The following is an 11,822-nucleotide window of genomic DNA, read 5'->3' on the forward strand; positions in this document are numbered from 1 at the left end:
GAAATTAATGACAGAGAGATAGAGAAGCAATCGAGAAAAATCAACAAAACCAAAGTTGTTTATTTGAAAATACAGACAAAATGGAGAAACCTTCAGTTAGATCAACAAAGAAAAAAGAGAGAAGACTCAAATTGCTAAAAATATGAAATGAAAGAGGGAACATTACTACCAACCTTACAGAAATAAAAAGTATGATAAGGGAACACTCTGGACCATTTTATGCTAAGCAATTAGATAACTTAGAGAAAATGGACAAATTCTTAGAAAGAAATAATCTACTGAAATTGAATCAAAAAGAAATACAAAATCTAAATAAAGCCATAACAGTAAAAAGATTAAATTAGTAATTTTAAAACCACCTGGAAGAAAAGTCAAGGCCCAGACAGTTTCACTAGTGAATTCTATCAAATACGTAAAAAATGAATACCAATTCTTGACAGACTGTTGCCAAAAAACAGAAAAGGAGGGAACATTCTCCAGCTTATTCTACAAGGCCAGTAATATTCAGATAGCAAACACAGACCAAGGCTTTGCAAGAAAATAAAACTTCTAATATCTCTTATGGATATGATGCAAAAGTCCTCAATAAAATGCTGTCAAACCAAATTCAGTAACATGTAAAAGGATTATACAACATGATCAAATGGGATTATTCTAGGAATACAAGGTTCGTTTAGCACCTGAAAATCAATTAACACATATCACTAGAATAGGGGACCAAGAAGAAAACCATGTTCATTTCAATAGACACAGAAAAAGCATTTGACAAAACCAAACACCTCAGATATGATAAGAATACTCAGTGAGCAAGGAATAGATGCAAATTTCCTTGATCTGATAATGTGGGGGGCATCTACTCAAAAAATCTCCAGTTAACACCTCATGTGCTAAAAGACTGAATGTTCCCCACCTAAGATCAGGAACAACAGAAGAATCTTCTCTTTCCTCTTCTATTCAACACTGTACTACAGGTTCTAGCCAGGGTAATTAGATAAGCAAAAGAAATAAATGTCATCCTTATTAGAAAGGAAGAAGTAAAGCTATCTTTATTTGTAGATGATAAGATCTTGTATGTAGAAAATCCTAAGAAATTCACGAAAAAAAACTATTAGAACAAATAAACAAGTTCAGAAATGTTAAAATACAAGATCAATATACAAAACTCAATTGTATTTCTAGACACTAGAAATGAACAACACCAAATTAGAATTAAGCAAATAATTCTATTTAAAATAGCATCTAAAAAGAATAAAATATTTAGGAATAGATTTAATTTTTTTAAGTGTGGCACTTTACACTGAAAAGTAAAAACTGATGTTGAAAGATATTAAAGAAGACCTAAGTAAAATGAAAGACATCCCACGTTCATGAATCAGAAGATTTAATCTTGTTAAGTTGGCAATACCCACAAATTGATCTATGGATTCAACACAATTTCTACAAAATTCCAGCTGGAAATTTTTGCAGAAATTGACAAACTGGCCCCTAACATTCATATGGAAATTCAAGGTACCCAGTATGGCCAAAACAATCTTCAAAAGGAATAACAAATTTAGAGGATTTGTAATTCCCAATTTCAAACTTACTATAAAGCTACAGTAATCAAGGCTGGGGGCAGTGGCGCACACCTGAATTCCCAGCACTTTGGGAGCTCGAGGTGGGTGGATCACTTGAGGTCAGGAGTTTGAGACCAGCCTGGCCAACATGGCAAAATCCTGTCTCTACTAAAAAAAAAAAAAAAAAAGAAAAAGAAAAAGAAAAAAGCTACAGTAATCAAGACACACACTGGCAGTTCCTCAAAAGTTTAAGTATACAGTTACCATACAACCCAGCAATTCTACTAAGTATATACCCAAGAGAACTGAAAACACATATACAAATAAAACTCATACACAAATATGTCCACAGTAGCTTTACTCATAATAGCAAAAATGTGGAAACCACCCAAATGTCCATCAATTTACAAGTAGACATACGAAGTGTGGTATATGCATAGAACAGAATATTATTTGGCAATATAAAGTTATTCCACAACATGAATGAACCTTGAAACCTTTATGCTAAAGGGAAAAAGCTACTCATGTATTTTGTGAATGGAATCCATAGAAATAGGCAAATCCATAAGGATAGAAAGTTGATTAATGGCTGCCAGGGGCTGGAAGAAGGAGAGAAAGAAGAGTGAGTGATAATAGATATAAGGTATCTTTTGGGAGTGACTGAAAATGTTCTAAAGTTGACTATGATAATGGTTGTACAGATCTGTGACTATACTAAAAACCATTAAAATGAGTGAATTGTATGTATGTGAATTGCATCATAATAAAGTTATATTTTCATAACCCCTTATTCTCATTCTCCTAGAGTTATGTAAATTACTAATCAGTCAAGGTTCCAGGCTTTTATGTACTCATGTTGAATACTTTTTTTAACTGAATCATTCTAGCATTCAGCTACTCTTTAGATAATTATCTGTTAACAGAAACACTGCTGCCAAAACGTTCCACATGCCTGGAAATGCCCCAGGTAATCAGTCATAAAGATAAACACAGCGTTTTGAAAGAGAGGCAGAATTTTAAAGCCATTGTAGACATTGGCCTAAGTCATGTATTTTAAAAAGTGCCTATTAAGAATGACTTGGCATTTTGGGGCCGGGCGCAGTGGCTCATGCCTGTAATCCCAGCACTTGGGGAGGCCGAGGCGGGGGGATCACGAGGTCAGGAGATCGAGACCATCCTGGCTAACACAGTGAAAGCCCATCTTTACTTGAAAAAATACAAAAAATTAGCCAGGTGTTGCGGCGCGCGCCTGTAGTCCCAGCTACTCAGGAGGCTGAGGCAGGAGAATGGCATGAAACTGGGAGGCAGAGCTTGCAGTGACCTGGGATCATGCCACTGCACCCCAGCCTCGGTGACAGAGTGAGACTCCATCTCAAAAAGAAAAAAAAAAAAAATGACTTGGCATTTGGGGGCTTTTATTCCACTGACTTGCCTAGAATGAACCCACAGCTCAACCAAGAAAGGCTGAGATTTCACCCTGAATGAGCATTCCTTGCAAAGACCCCTATAGGGAGACAAACAGCTCAGAGGGTGGGCACAGGATCCTTGCTGTCCTCCACACATCCAGGCGGGGACCCTGCTGCGTAGACACCATTGGATTCACTTGGAATTGATTTAGATCAGAGTTTCTCAATTTCAGCACTCGTGACATTTTGAGCCAGAGTAATTCGTTGTTAGGTATTTTCCACACATTGTACAACTTTCTGTGGGGTCAGTTGCTATGTTTCCTTTTTCATTTCTGATTTTATCTTAGTGTTTTCTCTTTTTCTTAGTCTAGTTCAAGGTTTGCCAATTTTGTTTATGTTTATTTATTTATTTATTTTATTATACTTTAAGTTCTAGGGTACATGTGCACAACGTGCAAGTTTGTTAAATATGTATGCATGTGCCATGTTGGTGTGCTGTACCCATTAACTCATCATTTACATTAGGTATATCTCCTAATGCTATCCCTCCCCCCCTCCCCTCCCCACAATAGGACCCAGTGTGTGATGTTCCCCTTCCTGTGTCCAAGTGATCTCATTGTTCAATTCCCACCTATGAGTGAGAACGTGCAGTATTTGGTTTTCTGTTCTTGTGATAGTTTGCTCAGAATGATGGTTTCCAGCTGCATCCATGTCCCTACAAAGGACATGAACGCATCCTTTTTTATGGCTGCATAGTATTCCATGGTGTAAAATGTGCCACATTTTCTTAATCCAGTCTGTCACTATTGCCAAATTTGTTTATCTTTTTTTTTTAATAAACAACTTTTTGTTTCATTGGTCTTTTGCATTGTTTATTTAGTCTCAATTTAATTTATTTCTTCCCTGATCTGTATTATTTCTTTCCTTCTATAAATTTTGAGTTGGTGTACTTTTGCTTTTTTAGTTCCTTGAGGTGCATTGTTAGGTTGTTTATTCGAAATCTTTCTCCTTTTTGGTTGTAGGCACTTATTGTTAAAAACTTCTCTCTTAGTTCTGGTTTTGCTGTAGCCCATAGATTTTGATACATTGTATTTCCATTTTCATTTGTTTCAAGTAATTTTTAAATTTCCTTTTTAATTTCAGGACAATCTAATTATGAAGTTAATAAGCAAAAGTTATGCATTTAGTTAATGATTTCATACTATTGGTTGAATCAAAGCTATTTATTCCTTCTCCTTGGAGTCTGGGGTATTGGAAAAAAGTAAATGAAAGTTATTTATTCTTGTTACAAAGAAATAGTTGGCATAAGAGAGAAAAAATATTTCTGCAGCTTGGTACCAATCATATTAGTTTTTCAAAAAGTTGTACTCAGTTATATTGAGAAACTGAGCTATTGTGAATGTACTTTTTGAGCCCTGTGACCCTATATCTGGTGCTTGACCTCGTTTGTATCTCAACTGTATTCCCAGCATGTCCTCCTAGAGAACATTCTGTATTATGATATGTAATTATCAACATGCATTTTTAATTATTAGGAATTAAATTAAAGTGATCAGAATAGAATTTCTTTTGTCTAATAGTCAAACCATTTCAACACTATGAAAAAAAGTGTGTCTTTGGACAGATGGAAATGTCTGGAACCAGATAGAGGTGTCAGTTGCAAAACATGAATGTGCTAAATGCCATGAAATTGTTCACTTTAACATGGTTAATATTATGTGACTTTGTTGCAATAAATTATTTAAGACAGAAATACAAAGGATCATTAGAGACTATTGTGAACTACTATGTGCCAACAAATTAGAAAACCTAGAGGAAATGGATACATTTCTGAACACACACAACCTACCAAGACTAAACAAAGAAGAAATAGAAAACCTCAACAAACCAATATAAGTAATAAGATTGAAGCAGTAATAAAAAGTCTTTCATTCAAAAAAGCCCAGGACCGGATGGATTCACTGCTGAATTCTACCAACCATTTTTCAAAGAACTAATACCAATTCCACTCAAACTATTACAGAAAAATGAAGAGGACAGAATACTTCCAAACTCATCCTATGAGCCCAGTGTTACCCTGATACCAAAACCAGACAAGGGCACAACAAAAAAAGAAAACTGCGGGCCAGTACCTCTGATGAACATAGATGCAAAAATCTCAACAAAATACCAGCAAACCAAATCCAGTAACACGTTAAGCTACTTAATCATGATCAAGTGGGACTCATCCCAGGATGCAAGGATGATTCAACATATACAATTCAATAAATGTGATACATGTACTGATATATTGATATTAATACACTGACAGAATTAGCACAAAACTCATATGATCATTGTAGATGCTGAAAAAACATTCAACAAAATTCAGCATCCCTTTATGATAAACACTCTCAATAAACTGGCTACAGAAGGAACACACCTCAAAACAATAAAGGCCATATATGATAAACCCACAGCTAACATCATACCGAAAAGGGTAAAACTGAAAACTTTTCCTCTAAAATCTGGAATAAGACAAAGATGCTGACTGTCACCACTGTTATTCTTCATAGTACTGGAAGTCCTATCCAAAGCAATTAAGCAAGACGAAGAAATAAAGGGCATCCAAGTTGGAAAGGAAGAAGTCAAATTCTTCTTCTTCTCAGATGACATAATATATTTAGAAAAATTTAAACATTCCATCAAAAAGCTGTTAGAACTGACAAGGAAATTCAGTAAAGTTGCAGGATACAAGATCGACTTATGAAAATCAGTAGCATTTATAAATGCCAACAGAGAAAAAACTGAAAAGGAAATCAACGCCATTTACAAAAGCTACAAAGAATATATAATACCTAGGAACAAATTTAACTAAGGAAGGGAAAAATCTGTACAAGGAAATGAGGATGAAGACCAAATATATAATTCACAATATTACAGTCCTATGTTTTCTTTATCCATTCATATGTTGATGTGTGCTTAGGTTGACTCCATATTTTGGCTATTGTGAACAGTGCTATAATAAACATGGGAGTGCAGATATCTCTTCAACATATTTTTTTTTTTATTTTGGAAATATACCCAGCAATGGGATATATTGGGGCAGTTCTATTTCTGTTTTTTGTTTTGTTTTTTTTGTTTTTTAGAATCTCCATACTGTTCTTCATAGTGGCTGTACTCATTTATATTCTTCAAATGTAAATTAGGGACTGAGCCCCATCTCTGTGGGACCTGATGCTATCTTCAGGTGGACACTGTCAGAACGGAAGTAGAGGACACCCAGCTGGTATCTAGCAGAATTGCCTGCTTGCTTGGTGTAGAGAGAAAAAAAAACAAAACTCACACATTGGTTCACAGAAGTCTTCTGTGTTGTTTGTTGTTGAGTGAGTAAAACTCAAAAGAGTTTTTTGTTGGTTTTGTTTTCCACTCACAGATAGTACATATGCACAATGGAAAATTATTCAGCCATAACAAAGAATGAAGACCTGTCATGTGCAGCAACATGAATGTAACTGGAAGTTATTGTGTTAAGTGAAATAATCTAGGCACAGAAAGACAAATACCACATGTTCTCATTTATATGTGGGAGCTAAAAAAGTGGATCTCATGGAGGTAGAGAGTTCACTGGTAATTACCAGAAAGTGGAAAGGGTAAGTAGGAAAGTAGGGGGGAAAATGGTTGGTTAAAATTTAAAAAAGAAAAAGAAGAAAGAAATAAGATAAAATAAAATCTGTAATACTCCAAAAACTTTGACAGAAAAGAGAAAAACATCTAAACGGCCAATAAAGAACACTGATCAAAAAAAAAAAGAAGAAGAATGCCGGGCACGGTAGCTCACGCCTGTAATCCCAGCACTTTGGGAGGCTGAGGCGGGTGGATCACAAGGTCAAGAGATCGAGACCATCCTGGCCAACATGGTGAAACCCCATCTGTACTAAAATACAAAAATCAGCTGGGCATGGTGGCACACGCCTATAGTCCCAACTACTCAGGAGGCTGAGGCAGGAGAATCGCTTGAACCGGGGAGGTGGAGGTTGCAGTGAGCTGAGATCACACCAGTGCACTCCAGCCTGGGTGAGAGTGAGACTCTGTCTCAAAAGAAAAGAAAAGAAAAGAAAAAGCGTTGGTTAATGGGCACAAAAATACCCTTAGATAGAATGAGTAAGTCCAAAGTGCGACAGCACAGTAGGGTGACTACAGTTAACAAGAAAGTATTCTGCAGTTCAAAATAGCTAGAAATGAAGAATGGGAATGTTCCCAACATAAGGAAGGAATAAATGTTCAAGGTGATGGATATCTTAATTACCCTGATTTGATCATCGCACATTGTATACATGTATCAAAATATCACATGAACCCCCAAAATGTGTACAACTATATTATGTCCCAATAAAAAGATTTCTGACATTCTAAGTTTTTATTTCATGCCCCAGACTCCCTGGAACCAGTTCAGGTATCCCCATCTCCTCACCCTTGCCTTTTCAGAGTGGCTACTGCCACCTGTTCAATTTGTTCAGAGAGAAATCAGCAGGTGTAAAGAAGAGAGGTAAGGGTCTTTGGGACCTGTTTGAGGCTTTCTCTCTGATAAAAAGAGGAACTGAAAAAGAAAATCTGGCATAAAAGATAGAGGGAGTTGCCTGAAGCCTTTCAAAGGTATAAATATTTAAATTAAAATTTAAAACTCACAGATTTTTATTTTCCAAAGTAACTCTGGGCCCTTTTCCTACATGTCAGGGGGCCATCTGTAAACACTTGCCGTAGGTCAGAAACCATCCCCCTTTTGCTGAAAAGGCCATATAGTAAATGTGTAGGCTTTGCAGACCAAATATATCCATGGCACATATTCTTCATTGTTAAATTGTTTTAAAACTATAAAAACCATTCTTACTCTGGGCCATATAAAAACAGTTCTCAGCCGGGCGCTGTGGCTCACGCCTGTAATCCCAACACTTTGGGAGGTCGAGGTAGGCGGATCACGAGGTCAGTTAACCATCCTGGCTAACATGGTGAAACCCCGTCTCTAATAAAAACACAAAAAATTAGCCACACAAGGTGGCGGGCACCTGTAGTCTCAGCTACTCAGGAGGCTGAGGCAGGAGAATGGCGTCAACCCAGGGGAGGAGCCTGCAGTGAGCCAAGATTGCGCCACTGCACTCCAGCCTGGAAGACAGAGCGAGCCTCCGTCTCAAAAACAAACAAACAAACAAACAGGTCTCAACATAAAAGGAAACAAAAAACAAACAAACAAACAAAAACAGGCCTTTGGGCAGATTGGGCTCACAGGCTGTAGTTTGCTGGTCCTTGGCTTAAGGTCCAGAGACAAAGCATGCGACAGAGTCGGGAAAATTGATTTTAACCCGGACCTGTTCCCTTAGTCAAGCCTTCACCTCTGTTTGAAATGGGACATTTCTAAGGCTCATTCAATGATTATGTGACTGTCCCCAGATTACCTAACTAAGCAAATCTACTATTGCCAAGCATGAGCCCTGTCTTCATCCAAATGCCTATATACCACTTCAGCCTCAGGTCTCCTGTGTGTCCCCGCTGCTCTGAGCCAGGTATCACTTTCCCACCACCGTTTCTCCAGGAAATCCTCCAAGGGACAGTCGGCTCAAGGATCCAAATAAGTGAGGGAGAACAGAGCCTGGAAGAAACAAGGCAGCCCAAAAGAAATAAACCCACCAACCTCAGACAGGTCTTTCCTCTTCTTACAGTTGGTACCTCCAATGAAGACCATGTTGGGCATGACTGGCCTAGGATACTCAAGTACAAAGTCATATCTTAACAGCCAAATAGAGACCTTCTGATATAAGGTGATTACATCCACATCTCTCTTGAGGACTGTTGATGCGAGTTCATCGTACTTTGAAAACAGACAATAAAATACATAGGGCTCCAACAAATTAACGAGGAAGTTGGCCACTCGTTGGGGAAAAGTCATGTGGTCTGAAAACTTTGTGTAGCACCTGGGAATATAGGACACAGGGTTTGGGCTTCTGCTGAATGTATGCTCCAGGGAACACGGAAAACCCCTGAAGAGGTACACGGAGGGTAGGCCCAAATACTCAGCCAGGATCACCCCACAGGGTAAGGCTGGGTCTGTGAAAAGAGCATCGAACTTGCTCTCCTTGAGGAAGTTCAGGGTGTCCACGTCCTGCAGGAGGCTCTGGCAGTTGATGAAGTACATGCCAACAACGATCATGTTATTCCTGTACTCTGTCTGAGGAGCAGTCAGGAATGATCGCTCAGCAAAGTGATTGTTTCCAAACGATTGGTAACGGTTCTTCATCTCTTCTCGGTCATACGGCACTGGATAGATTTTTCTTGTGTAGTATTTGGATTCTTTCAAAAGCAAATTGACTTCAGGCACCACCACTACAATGTCATGCCCCCGGGCACCCAGAACCTCAACTATATCCTTCATACTAAGCCAGTGGCTTCCATCCTGAGGGATCACCAGCAGCTTGTCACCTACAACCATGCCCCAAAGTGCTAAGAAGAAAATCCCTGTGGAAATTCTCTGAAATGCACGAAGAAGGCAGGCCATCCTGGAAACAGTTAAAGTAACAACAGTAATAAAGAGTTTTCACGTTCCAAATCACAGGGCTCCTAGCTATTTTCCCTAAACTAACCACTGCTTTTCACAGGCCCTGTCTACCTCTCCCTTGCTCTGAATTTTGCCCTTTAATATGTAAGAACCCAAATTAATATTTAACCATTTTAAGCACACAGTGAATATGGATCAACTAAGCCCCATATCAACTTTCACCTGAACTTCCAGGATTTTCTCTTCATCTCCACCAGTCTGCCTCTCCCTCTCTGAAAAATTATAGCAACACTTTGAAGATAACTTGAAGAGACCCCTGGAGACCCCCTGCCAATTCTCTATCCCGAACTTGCTGGATTCCTTATCATTGACGTTGTCTGTTATGTCCATCATGTGTGGGGATTTTATTTCACATGGACCTATTCTCTAACACCAGCTGGGTATCCTACAATTCAATTCCATTCTGAATTGAATTCTGAGTTAGCACGGACCCCACAGGTTAAGGGCTCAGTCCTACAAGACTGCCTCCTCTTCAGACACCAATTGCAAATAGTAGGTTCCCAGGTTACCCACAACTTCTGTCTGACTTGGCGAAAATCAGAGGTTCACACGCTCTCTTTCTTGGAGTCAATCATTTGCTAGAATGACTCACAGAACTGAAGAAAACAGTTTACTTACCAGGTTTGGTTTATCACAAAGGATATCGCAAACAACACAGATGAATAGCCAGAGGAAAAAGTACAAAGAACAAGGTATGGGGATAAGGCCATGGAGCCCCATCTGCCATCTCTGGGTGCCCCACCCTCCACACCTTCAGCAACCTAAAAGCTCTCTGAACCCCGCCTTTTTGAGTTTGTATGTAGGCTTCCTTACATAGTAGGCATGATTGATTAGATCGTTGCCCACTGGTGATCAAATCAATCTTCAATCACTCTCTCCTTTCTTCCCTCTAATTGCAAGGGGTGGTTCCCTGGCAACCAGCCCTCATCCTTAGAGACTTTACATGTCCTTTACATAAACTTAAATGTGGTGGAAACGGATCTGTTTTGAAAAACAAAAGACTATCTGTTCACCTTTATCGCTCCCGCCACTTACGGTTTCAGGAGCTCTGGCCAGGAAACAAAGACAAACATATATATTTCTTATTATACATCACAATATAACAACATTCAAACTGTTACTTACTTTTAGGAAATTAAGATTTGAGAAGTGTAACTCTAGCCAGTACGTGGTGAGGTACTAGAGCTGGAGTCAGAAAGCCTGCTATCTGCTTCTGGCCCAGCCACCCATCAGCCAGGGGAGTGACTCCTCTCCTAAACTTCAGGTTTCTCAACTGAGGCCCAGAAAGGGAGGGTCACACTGGCCCTGCCTGCTAATCCCACTGCTGAGGGTGGTCCCAGAGCGAGACCTGTGTAGAAACTAGGCTGTCGCAGTGAGAGGTGGTGCCTAGCATTACTAGAACAGACTCGCCCAGAGCTAGTCACCCACACCTGATTGGCATGCAACGTCCTGTTCTCACCTACAAGTTTGGCATTGGAGGTGTTCTGGGGCCCAGGAAGGGACAAGCCTGAGCAACATGACTAGAGGGGCCACTCCAAGGACAGGGCTGGCCCCCACGGGGAACATAACCAGGATGCAAATTCATTGTTCAAGGCATGCGAAGACTCAGCTCAGTCCAAGCTGGGAGCAGCCTCCTAACAGGATTGCCAGCTTACAATGATCAAAGTCATAGGGGTGGCAGCATCTTGCTTTGAGTTCATCTAGATCGCAGTAAGACTCCAGGAAGGTTGCAAAGGGAACAGAGCTCAGGTCCACCTTCTTGAGCAGGCAGACATTAGGCAGGTTTCCTTCAAAGAACAGTTTATCTAGAGGAAGAATGGCTTAAGCAAGCATGTAGGAATAGCAGGATCAAGAAATGCTACAAACTTCACATTCTTTATACTAGACCTCCACTGTGCTGTGAACATTGGTCTGGGCCCTTCCAAGCAGAGCCTTGCTCTGAAAATCCTATGGCTCATCTGTGGGTCCTGTTCTTAGTTCCACAAGTCCCTATAGAACATGAGTTGGAGGAAGGAGCTGAAAAAAGAAACTATTATCACTATGCATATCATCCCTTGAATTCCTAACACCTTCTTGCAAATAAAGAAGGTATTAGAAAACATTTTTCTTTCTCCTGTGAGCTTTGACTATACTAAGAATGGTGTGTGTGTGTGTGTGTGTGTGTGTGTGTGTGTGTCTGCACTGGAGACTAGCCAGAAGAATCTGGCATGTCTGTTAGTCATAACGATGATCCCTAAAGAGTAGCTCCGCTGGAGACCCAGGCCTGCCCTG

At 39.5% G+C, this 11,822-nt stretch overlaps 1 pseudogene across 1 annotated transcript; it reads right to left on the minus strand.

The window, feature by feature from the left end:
* Positions 1-8,555: 8,555 nt before the first annotated feature.
* LOC113223558 lies at positions 8,556-10,852 on the minus strand (annotated as a pseudogene). Its single transcript, XR_003308775.1, has 2 exons — positions 10,677-10,852; positions 8,556-9,492 (listed from the first exon to the last, which is right to left on the minus strand). The product of XR_003308775.1 is annotated as a UDP-glucuronosyltransferase 1-6 pseudogene (transcript).
* Between the last annotated feature and the right edge of the window lie 970 nt (positions 10,853-11,822).

The sequence above is a fragment of the Piliocolobus tephrosceles genome, unplaced genomic scaffold (assembly GCF_002776525.5).
Source record: "Piliocolobus tephrosceles isolate RC106 unplaced genomic scaffold, ASM277652v3 unscaffolded_41802, whole genome shotgun sequence".
In the NCBI taxonomy this organism is placed as follows: domain Eukaryota; kingdom Metazoa; phylum Chordata; class Mammalia; order Primates; family Cercopithecidae; genus Piliocolobus; species Piliocolobus tephrosceles.